At 43.8% G+C, this 12,327-nt stretch overlaps 1 long non-coding RNA gene across 2 annotated transcripts in view; it reads left to right on the top strand.

Moving 5' to 3' along the window:
• The first annotated feature begins 1,129 nt into the window (after positions 1-1,129).
• LOC146798428 (uncharacterized) overlaps positions 1,130-12,327 on the top strand; it is a 51,148-nt gene continuing 39,950 nt past the window's right edge. Inside the window, exon 1 of one of the 2 annotated variants that reach the window (XR_014968690.1) lies at positions 1,130-1,208. This is a non-coding gene — a long non-coding RNA (uncharacterized LOC146798428). Of the gene's footprint in view, positions 1,209-1,915; positions 2,180-12,327 lie in introns of those variants that run through there. The other variant, XR_014968691.1, reaches the window with a different exon arrangement.

The raw sequence follows: 12,327 nt of genomic DNA on the forward strand, positions 1-12,327 counted from the left end.
CAAGATCAGGGCATTGAGGTGAGGAATTCATGAGACAAAATGCTCACACAAGGAATGGTCACCCTACTACCTAAAGGAATGGGTTTTTGCCCAAGTGATGTTGGTGATCTTTGTAAGTTCAAAGTGGATTTGTACAAATTTGTGAGAAAGTTGAAATTGAAGAAATATTTCAAATTGAATCCTGTGACAAATAAAACTTTCATGAGCAAACCTGTATACTATATTTGAAGCACATTAACCATACAAGATGTACATGATACAGGGTTATTACTCTCCATTACTGAGGCTGAGCATGATCCTATGAACATGAAACAGCTATTAGAAAAACTTAACATTAACACTGACCTGATCATTACTATTGGACTCAAGAGTAAATCCAAATGGACCCCGACTCTACCGAGTTGGAATTCCATTGACATATTCTACAAGTTAGTTCTTAACGACCGGAACAAATACTATGTAAAAAGAATGACACACAAACAGAAAGGATATGGCAACCTGACTAGGGAATAACGATCTGCCCTTGAGCAGTTGAAAAAAATTAATAGTATTATCATAAAAGAGGCAGACAAAGGGGGCAACATAGTGGTTATGAATTCCAGTGAGTACAATCAGGAAATATTGTCTCAATTATCTGATACCACAAGTTATGAGACACTGAGCGGTAATCCTATCGGTTCACTAATGAACCTTATCAATAGTCACCTTAAAACCTGGTGTGACAGATGTCTACTTAATAATGATGAATACTTGTATTTAAAAGTAGTGAAGCCGAGATTTCCATTCATTTATACATTACCGAAAGTTCACAAGAATATGCCATTTCTGCCGGGTAGGCGAATTATCTCCACCATAGGTGGACCAACAGAGAGGCTAGCACAGTATGTAGATCTATTTTTATAGCCACTGTGTCAGAGCCCACGCTTCCTGCATAATCACATGACCCCCAATACTGTGTAATAAATGAGAGAGAGGGGCATATTCTGCCGAAATGAACAGCTCTTTATAGAGATTCCCTTACCACGCTGTTGGAAGGAGGGGAGGGATTTTATACACGCTCCCTTAGCTGTTAAAACTCGAGTCAGCGGAGTGCGCCCTTGCTTGGCTTCGGAACCCTGACCTGTGTTAACGCCCACATCCTGAGATTCCGTGTGCAGTTCCTGTTCCAGCTCCCTACAAGCGGGTATTTACTTCGTGTTGTCAATGCTGTGCGTTCCTTTTCTTATTCTTTTATGACAGTGTCAGCTGACATGCGGCCGCGGTTATTATTTTTTTTAAAACTTGCGGTCGTGTCTCTTTGACGCAAGCTCAGCCACGTCTTTCTCGCCTGACTTGCGGCAGAGTTCCCTTCGTATTTGACTCGCGGCCGCGTCTCCCTTGTTTGACTCGCGGCCGCATCTATTATATCTACAACGCGGCTGTTGTCTCAGCGGCCGCGCATATATTAGCTTGCGGTCACACTTGGTTGCCTTTACTGCGACCGCGTAAAGAAGAAGTTATATCCCCATAAGCTGCTGACGCTTGATCGTGTCCAATTATTTTCAAATCTTCTCCCTCAGTTTCTACACGTCTCTGCAGAAAATTAACTCGCCACCGCTTTCTCAGCTGTTTGCTCCTGTTTTTTTTTTTGTTTCTTGGAATAAGTAAAGGAAATACGCAGAGCGCGTCGTCTCTCTCGAGTGGAGAGTGTCTTTCATTTGGACTTGATTGAAACTAACTACTGTTATTTTTGTACCATAATTTATCTGGACATTGGATATCCATGAACGTTTTGTTTATCACACAAAGTAACGTGTGAAGGAGCACAGAAGTTGTTCTGTATATAGCTGGATTATTTATATTCCTTTCTTCCGGATATACGCAGCTGGTAAGTGGAATTCTTCATTTCTGCAGAATAGGTCGATAATGCTCTTATAAGGCCAGTATAGCATATTTGAGTAGAATATTTGTAAGAGTTGTCTTCTCTTCCTTTTCCTAGGTTATAATTTATGGTATTCCTTCAGATGCGAGGTTCCTGAATTGTTGGGGCTATCAAGAGGTGGCTGTTGGTCCAGAGTCAATTACCCACATCTCCTTCAGTTAGCCTTGTGTATGCAGTAATAAGAAGCTCCATAACTAGGGCTGTCTCTGGGAGTGTGGGGAGTTTCTCTTCGTTCCTGTGGATCGGGCTCATCCCCAGGTTAGTGACACACCCGACACACTGGTACAGAATCTTCAGTCATACAGAAAAGACACTAAACACATTGTGAGCAGAATGTCTGATGTACCGTGGGAGAATAGAATGATTTTGGCTACATTAGATGTGACAGCACTGTATACGAGCATCAGGACTGAATTGGGAATACGAGCTATCACACAGTTCTTGAACACTAGACCAAAGTCACAGTGGGAACATACATATATGGTAATCAGTATGATAGATCAAATTCTCTCCAATAATGTCTTTCTAAGTGGTAAGGATTGGTACAGACAGAAACAAGGAGTAGCTATGGGCCCCAGATTTTCACCATCCTACGCCAATCTCTTTATGGGGTGATCTGAGGGAGAGTGGATCTGGGGCCCAGGAGGGGAAAAATTATGTGACTCGATTGTTTACTGGGGCAGATTCATAGACAACTGTATTAGGATCTGTTCAGGGAGCACTGTAGATCTGGAATTGTTTTGCAAATACCTAAACAGTAATGACATGGGAATCAACTTCACTGATGTTGAATTGTTAATTGAAAAGGATCGGGTACAGAGTAAACTACATAGAAAACCCACATCATGTAATGCCCCACTGCATGCAAGGAGTGTGCATCCCAGACACCAGATTCAGGCAATGCCCTTTGGTGAACTAGTCAGGGCAAGAAGGAATTGTAGTAGTGACAGTGATTTTTTGACATGCATGGAAACAATGGAACACATTTCATGGCTAGAGGTTATAACAGACATGTGGTTTTAAATGCAGAGAACCAGATCCTGAAAATACAAAGATCAGATACTTTAAAGGAGAAGAAAAAGAGGGACAGGGAGGCAAAAAGAATCAGAATGATCACAGGCTTCAATGGTGTATCAAAGATACTGAGGTAGAGTATTTATAAGCACTGACATATTCTAAGATCAGATAAGACATTCGATGAATCCACTACTGATTCACCTAGCATGACCTATAAACGGGGTACCATACAGAAATCACTTTTAAGTCCAAGCTATACCGGTTTGAGATAGATGTCTAATTGGTTGACCCGAGCGACGGTAGGATTTCACAAATGTGGAAATTGTTGGACCTGCAGATGGGCGGATGACAAGAAAAATAAATTCCAAGGCGCAGATGTGAGGTTATATGATATCAGATATGGTATTAATTGTAATACAAAATATGTCATATACGTCTTGGAATGAGCTTGCAAAAGAATCGATATAGGCAGTACCATAAGATCATAAAAGGATCGAATTAACTAACACATCAGGACCGTGAAATATGATGACCCTAGATATCCAATGGCGACGCATATTTTGGAGTGTAATGCACAAGGCAGACACAAACAATTCACTTTCTTTGGCATGGATCATGTTGAGCTGGACCCGAGAGGGGGGAATAGAAATTTGACTCCGAGACGTAGAGAAGCCACTTGGATCATGCGCCTAAGAACAGGATAGCTTGGCCTAAATACTGATGAGCAATTACAGTATTTCTTGGGTGAATAGATGTCAACATGGAAAAATATGAATGTTGGAAGGTAATGTCTTAATTATATAATGTCTTAAATTATGAGCCAGAGTCATTCCTTAAGTCCTAAGACAATATGGGACAAAAGAAACAGTGAAGAACTAATAATGTTAATGATGTCATATGGAATTGTACTTGTTTTGGATAAGTCTGATATAATATTTGCTTATCATATGTAATGACATAGTTAATGATAATGTTTGTATTAGAACGGGCTGCAAGGACTTCAAATGCTGTGAACAGATGTCATGGGCAATACACATAAGGATGGCATTGATCCCAATGGGAGGCATGACATTGGTCTTTCTTTATTTAGAATGATATTCTTATTCTATAAACATGGGTATTCTAACACATACACCCTGATGTTGTTTTTTGATCAATGATTTCATATGAGCGAACTAGGCGATGGACACTATTCTAAGATGGCGCCAGTTATAGTCGCATATGGAAGCTTGCTTTATTTGCAGCTTCATGAGGGAGGCATGAAGGGGAACTGGAACCCGGATTTACATTTCCAGTGCAAAAGCAGTACTCAGTAATGGAGTCCACGTTGGAGGTAAGAATCAACATCAGATAATTGGGAATTTCGGAAGGGGAGATTCAACTTTGATATGGATATAGGATTATGGTATAGATTATATTAACATAGTGGTATTGAAATTGCATTTTAGGAGGCAATTGTACAGGCCACATGGAAGTAGTTATTTGAAGCAAATACGATAGGAGAAATCGAGTTTGGCTCAAAAGAGGCTGACTTAGTAGCATTAAGAGGCATGCGTCATAGCTGACATATATAATCGGACATAGAAAGAAATCATTATGATTTTATAATTGTGATGCGTTTGTATTACTAGGGTCATATAGTGTTTAAGAACTACTTTTACAAAATATTCATCCATTTGTCTGCCGAGACGGAAGTAGAACTGGCATGGAGGTAGGAAAGTGTACATTTTGATAGTGTGGAGGCTCCTGAGACGCCAGACTTACCGAAAGCACTGTCCGAGCACAGCAGGAGAAGCGGGGGAGTTTGCTGGGCTTTTCCCTGACCCAGCGCAGAGACACCGACGTACCGCTACCGCGACCGAGTAGCGCGAGGGGACTACATCCCCCATGAGCCCTTGCTCCTTGGCACGCCTCTTCCGGCAACAGCGCGCCCTGAGGCGCTAGAAAACCGGCGGCTCCCTCGGTGGAGCGGGGGAGGCTCCTGAGACGCCAGACTTACCGAAAGCACTGTCCGAGCACAGCAGGAGAAACGGGGGAGTTTGCTGGGCTTTTCCCTGACCCAGCGCAGAGACACCGACGTACCGCTACCGCGACCGAGTAGCGCGAGGGGACTACATCCCCCATGAGCCCTTGCTCCTTGGCACGCCTCTTCCGGCAACAGCGCGCCCTGAGGCGCTAGAAAACCGGCGGCTCCCTCGGTGGAGCGGGGGAGGCTCCTGAGACGCCAGACTTACCGAAAGCACTGTCCGAGCACAGCAGGAGAAACGGGGGAGTTTGCTGGGCTTTTCCCTGACCCAGCGCAGAGACACCGACGTACCGCTACCGCGACCGAGTAGCGCGAGGGGACTACATCCCCCATGAGCCCTTGCTCCTTGGCACGCCTCTTCCGGCAACAGCGCGCCCTGAGGCGCTAGAAAACCGGCGGCTCCCTCGGTGGAGCGGGGGAGGCTCCTGAGACGCCAGACTTACCGAAAGCACTGTCCGAGCACAGCAGGAGAAACGGGGGAGTTTGCTGGGCTTTTCCCTGACCCAGCGCAGAGACACCGACGTACCGCTACCGCGACCGAGTAGCGCGAGGGGACTACATCCCCCATGAGCCCTTGCTCCTTGGCACGCCTCTTCCGGCAACAGCGCGCCCTGAGGCGCTAGAAAACCGGCGGCTCCCTCGGTGGAGCGGGGGAGGCTCCTGAGACGCCAGACTTACCGAAAGCACTGTCCGAGCACAACAGGAGAAACGGGGGAGTTTGCTGGGCTTTTCCCTGACCCAGCGCAGAGACACCGACGTACCGCTACCGCGACCGAGTAGCGCGAGGGGACTACATCCCCCATGAGCCCTTGCTCCTTGGCACGCCTCTTCCGGCAACAGCGCGCCCTGAGGCGCTAGAAAACCGGCGGCTCCCTCCGCGTCGCGGGACGCGCGCGGGCGACGCCGGGCTGAGCCCGGGCAGAGGGCGGGCCGTCTGTGGCCGTCAGGGGCCAAAGGAGGCCGGGCTGGGCCACCCCCCTAACCCTGGGTCTGAAATTTCCACCGATCGGACCCTTCGTGGAGATCGTTACCAACTGGGGTTGCTACTCTGAAGGTAATTGGGAGCACTGCGGTGTTCGTTTAGCTGATAAGGATTGTGACGACATCTTCAGTAGTTTCTGTGTGTTCTACTGCTTTAAAAGTTCTTTCTGTTACTTGGTCCGACTAGTCTGCTTCTATGGCTAAAAATATTAACAAAGCTGTGGCCAAGGGGGGCACAGGGACTTTGGACGCCTTTTTGAAGAAAGCTGAAACTGTGGTTGCCAGAGAAATTGCAAGTGTTGAGAGGAGGCTTTCCCTGGAACCAGGACTATCGGCTAACCACGGATTGCAGCTGAATGCCCCTATTAATGTCACTGATGTGAGCTTGCCTAGTTGTCCATCTATTGTAGAGACTGCACTAGAAGTGAGTGACATTGTTGTTCCTTCTGTAGTAGATGGTATTGACGATCTTCATCTCTCACCTCGAACTACTCGTTCTGGTCAATCTCGAGTATCAATGTCTGCCCCAACTAACTTAAAAATTGGTAAAAGAAAAGCGTCCAAGGGCCCAATTGGAACGCGTCAAAAAGTAAAACAATCTAGGACTGTAAAGTCTGCTACTGAGTTAGCTCCACAGGATTCCATATTGCCCCCTTTGGTACAGGGGAACAAGACGATTGGGGCAGGCGCAAATGTTGCTCAGATTCCTGATGTTTCTGTTGGTTTTAACTTGCTTGATTTTTTAAGGCGTATGGATGAGCAATTGAAGGTCTCTTTGACTCCGGTTTTGAATAGACTTGAGAACATTGAGAATAGACTTACTTCGATTGAGCGCCATATAGCTGGTCAGGAAACAATCTTAAACACTCGCAACTCATTGGAGAAACCCACCCTAGCAGGAGTTATTTCCAGAGTATCCGACCTAGCTGATTCCATGATATCTTCCACTGTAGGTGTTACTAACCTAGCTGCAGTGGCTGTTGCACCACCTGTTGAACCACCTGGAGGTGCTAACTTGAGCTCTCGGGATGTCCCAAGGAGAGTAAGCCTGCCCCCCACACAGGTAATCAAAGAATTCCCTTTGCATTTGCCACCAGAGGCTTGTCCGTATACTGTCATTTTGGCAAATGTCCCTCCATCTACTGATGGGAAGGAAGAAAATTGGTCTTCTTTAAGGAACAAAGCCCTACATTTTTTAGCTGAAAAGACAGTTTTGGGGAGCCACCTTTTTAAGTGCTTTAAAATGGTAAGAAGGGTTCCCTGGGTGGGGAAGCTAAATAAGACACTTAAGGGCGACTGTGTAGTCGTGAGTTTTAGCTCTCCGGAATTGGTAGCTAACATCTTTAGACAGGCAGGAACGTCTAGATTACACGATGATTATGTGAATATCCTCCCATTGGGGTTTTTCTATCCACCTCACTTTCAGAGACGGGGCGGGAATACTGGCTATAACGCCCAACCTGTCCCTGTGTTTAGACCACTGGCCTTGAGTAACAGATACGAGGTCCTTAGTTCTCTGGACACAAATGACTGACTTCATGTAGCGCACAGCCAGTCTTGGGACATTGAAGTCAGTGGAGTGTGTATGGAAAACGAGGGAAGTGTGTTGCCTGCAAATGACAACACTGGTCCTTACGGTCCGGGTGTTAGTTCCGTTACCCGATTCACTGATCGGGATAAGGGTATTAATCGGCTAAAAATTAAGTTCACCCCAGATAACAAGGTTAATGCTTCCGTTGGCACACCTAATTATCCGCCTGTAAGGGCTTTAGCTAGGGAGGTGGTTACGGACTCCTCCCCCCATCCCTTGGCTATGGGTAATAGTGTGGCCAATGTATTAGTAAATAGGGTTATTGCTCTGTCATGGAATATAGCGGGGTTGAGAACAAAAAGAGAGGATACAGTTTGGAAGACATTTCTCGCCTCCTACCATATAATTGCATTACAAGAGACGTGGGAGGCCAGAGATCCCTTTTACTTGGATGGGTTCCAGTCTTTTATTAAATATGCTGTCCCTTCTTCCTCGGGGAGACCCAGTGGTGGCCTCTTGTTATTATTTAGTCTTAAGCTATTGTATAGCACAGAACTTGTTAAGACTAGTTCACCCAATATATTGGCGGTTAAGGTTGTAGGTGTCAACCTCCCATCATTGTTAGTTGTGAACTTTTATAATTCATTTACGAGGACGGATGAATTGGAGCATTTAAAGGCTTTATTTACTTTTTTAGAGGATTTCGATGCAAATAATGTTACCCCTTATTATTTGTTACTGTTTGGCGATTTTAATATTCATTTAAGACAATCTAATTGTTTTGAAAATTTTGAGCAGGCTTACTGTCCGCAGGTGGAAGCCCTTTTTGATTTGTCAAAAGGTGGGATGTTTCTAGACAGTATTGTATCTGCTTTCAACTTATTCATGCCATTGCAGAATTTAGTATCTCCTGTGCCCACATTTACTGGTCAGGGTAACAACAGTATTATTGATCATATATTAATTTCCTGCACTATGAAGGGACTGATAGGACCTTTTTGTGTCACGGCTAATGTTCTTAGTGACCACAACCCACTATCGTTGGAATTAAACATTAAGAATGTCCTTAGGCCTATTCATATGTCTACAATTTCTAATTCTAACATAGTCCCCACTAAACAGGGAACTCGTTTGAGATGGGAGGTTATTACCCCTAGTGATTTTCTTGAGAAATTGTATCATAGTAATTTGGAGGATTTTAATATTTGCCTAGCGACTGAATCTAAATCAGGGGATATCCTTGGTGCCTTTGAGCGAATAACCAGCCAGGTTATGGATAAGTTAACTCTCGTTGGGAAACCAAGACCTAAGAAGCATAAAAACTGGTTTGATCAGGCATGTAGTAGCGCGCACTCTACTCTCTTGCTGGCCTTAAAAGACGGCGCGAAAGACACCAGTAGGATTGTGGAGGCAAGAAGATCCTTCAAGAAAGCCCTAAAGGCAAGGAAATCTTGCTTGAAAGATTTGGCGTGGGAAGAACTGTCAGACGCTAGTGTCTTAAAAAGTAGTTCCCAATTTTGGAAAGTAATTAACAGCCCACTTTTTAATGAATTGGAAAATACTATTAATGAGTGTCTCATTGCCCCAGATAAATGGGTGTCTCATTTTAGTGGGCTTTATTCCGAGATTCCTGACCAGAATCTTGTGAATTTTGGGGATACAAATCTGTCATCGACAATTAATTTTACTCAGACTGAAGTTCAGGACGCCATTGAATCAATGGCAAAGGGCAAAGCACCCGGCCCCGATGGCGTCCCGGCGGATTTGTACAAGGCAGATTCTAAGTACTGGGCGAAAATTCTAACTTCAGTTTTTAATGCGGCAGCAAAGGAGGGTGTTCCCCGTTCTTGGGGTAAGGCCGTGATAGTACCAATATTTAAAAAAGGTGCAAGAGAGGATCCGGCATGTTATCGGCCTATTTCTCTTCTTGACTCCGCAACAAAAATAATGGGTAAAGTCGTCCTAGCACGGTTAACATCTTGGCTGGAGGATAACTCCATTATTTCGGACTTACAGTACGGTTTCAGAAAGGGAATGAGCACGGTAGGCCAATGCCTTAACTTGCATCTTATCATTGGGAAGTATACGATTGCGAAGCAGGGGGTCTTACATTTAGCATTCATGGACCTATCGACTGCTTTTGATTTGGTTAATCGCCAAAAACTATGGGCTTCCCTGGCAACTATGGGTCTTGACCCCGTGCTGATTTCCTTTTTGGCACTTATACATGAAGGTACTACAGCGGCGGTCCGTTATAATAAGGACGGGAATCTAACTGATGCCTGGCAGGTGAAGCGTGGGGTGAGACAGGGGTGCATTCTTGCCCCCCTGCTCTTCTCACTCTATATTAATAACCTGGGGGACGTTTTGTCTTCATCTTGTAAAGACATCCCAAGAGTAGGTAATAAGTTGATTCCCGCGTTGTTGTACGCGGATGACACTGTCTTATTGGCGAGAACTGCTAGAGGCCTTCAAGCCCTTTTAAATGGTTTTAACGATTTTATGGTCTCTCTGGATTTAGTAATAAATTTTAAGAAATCTCATTCTATGACAATAGGAGATGGAGCTGCAAAAAAGGTAAAATTCTTCTGCAATAAGCAGGTGCTAACAAAAGTCCAGACCTTTCCATATTTAGGGGTCACTTTTGATGACCGAGGTTCATGGGTCGCGCAACGCGCGCTGAAACAGAATATCCTCGCCAGGGCAACCGGAGCGTTGTTGGGTTTTGCAAAACGTCTGGGTTGCAAGCCCTTGCCCGCGATCTTGAAAATATATAACGCTAAGTGCGTGCCTATGGCCCTGTATGGTAGTGAGGTCTGGGGCTATGCATCTGCAGTGGAGATTCAACCAATTGAGAATGCCTTTTTCCGGAAACTTTTGTCATTGCCTGTTTCTACTTCAATTTTTAATATTCATGAAGATCTGGGGGCTGAATATTTAGTGGACCAGATTGCCGTTGCCCCTTTAATGGGCTGGCTAAGGGTTTGGGCGCAGCACCCACCAACCCTAAACCAGCTCATTATACAAGATTGTCTGGCACTTGACAAAGCCATGTGCATTCCCTGGCTACGATATATTAAATCTAAGATGGAGACTCTTGGCTGCCCAGAATTATTTGAGAGACCCTGTGAGCTGTCCAAATCGCAAATAAAAGACTTAAAGTTTCAGTTCATGTGCAGGGCAAAGTTGCAGAGGGAAGGTGAGGAAGTGTGTAAACCGTCTGTTAGGAGATTTGTCATGTTAAGTATGGGCTATGTGATGCAGCCATACCTGACTTATATTAATAACCCTTTTCATTTGTTTTTATTGATTAGGTTTAAACATGACATGTTACCCTGGCTCCTAGCACACCCGAAGGGCTTTTTTAAAGAGGGCACTTTGGGCCCCTGTCCATGTGACAACTCCTCCATACAAAATACGCTGCACATGATTTTTTTCTGCAAATTCTACACTTTGTTACGTAAGAAATTTATTTGCCCAATTTTTAAGAACTGTCACTTTGACCAAGTAAGGCCCGCTTTGGTATTTCTGCAAATGCTGGGCTCTCCCTTTGTCTGTTTTGGAGTTGCCAGTTATCTTTCAGGGGCTATTAGATGTAGAAATCGAATGTAGGTTAATATATTTTAGCTCTAGTCTTTTTATAATGTGTGAGAGTCCGAGATCAGGCCTTTTTTATCTTCTTTCTTTTGAAATCATGTAATAGGTTCTTAAATTTTGGCCTGTTTTAAATCTTTTAACACTTTCGCCAATTATTTGTGTAAACATATGCTTATGTATATTTGTGTACTTTGTATTGTCTGAATTTTCTTTGTTAATTATCTTTATATGTAACTTTTTGCAAATGAAATTGTCTGTATGCTTTGATGGTTTTAATTATTAACCGAATAAAGCTATTGTTGACTGACTGATAGTGTGGAATAAGGAAGACGCCTGGTTGTATGGCACCGCTTGGAATATTTAATACTGATGTGGAGTGCATGTTGCTTTATTTAGATAGAAAATAGAGAATTTTCAAGGAACACAGGTATACTTCATATATACTTATGGTTACATAGCTGACACTAGGGCTACTGGCGGTTTGTTCTAGGTACCTTGCAGCAGTCCTATTTAAATGGAAGTTTTCACCCATTAAGACTATGACAGTTTTTTATTTCACTGCATCATGTCCCTCCTCACGTCTTGTGATATATCAATATGCAAATATTCTACTAGGTGAACAACCATTACAACGCAACTTTTACAACGCACTGCCATTACAACGAAACTGTTACAACGCAAATGCTGTGACAACGCATGCCATTACAACGCAAGTCTTTACATCGACTTGCACTAGATGGCGTGCTAACATTAAAAATAGTGTAGTTTACTATCCAAACACCTTCCCTACTGCAACGTGGACTGGAGTTAGAATAGTAAATTACCCTTTTTTAATGTTAGCACGCCATCTACTGCAAGTCGATGTAAAGACTTGCGTTGTAAAGACTTGCGTTGTCACAGCATTTGCGTTGTAAAAAAATCGTTGTAACAGCATGCGGTGTAAAAGCATGCGTTGTAACATCATACATCCATTCTACTATATACCCGTCTTCTGCATGACAATCTATAGTCATTTAAAGTGGATACAATATCGTGTATGGCTACAAATGTATAAATAGCGATTTGCACAAGTACATTGGTTAAAGAAATTGTTAAGGAAGGTTTGGGTTTCCACAAAGACAAACACATATAATAATTGTGTGTGGTGTTGTACACTACTATGGTACTTATTTTTTTTCCAGCCCTAATGAAGTCGTGGAGAACACTCTGAACAACGAAACACATGTTGGCTGGCTGGGCAAAAAAGACAGAAAG

The sequence above is a fragment of the Triturus cristatus genome, chromosome 9, assembly GCF_964204655.1.
Source record: "Triturus cristatus chromosome 9, aTriCri1.1, whole genome shotgun sequence".
Taxonomy (NCBI): domain Eukaryota; kingdom Metazoa; phylum Chordata; class Amphibia; order Caudata; family Salamandridae; genus Triturus; species Triturus cristatus.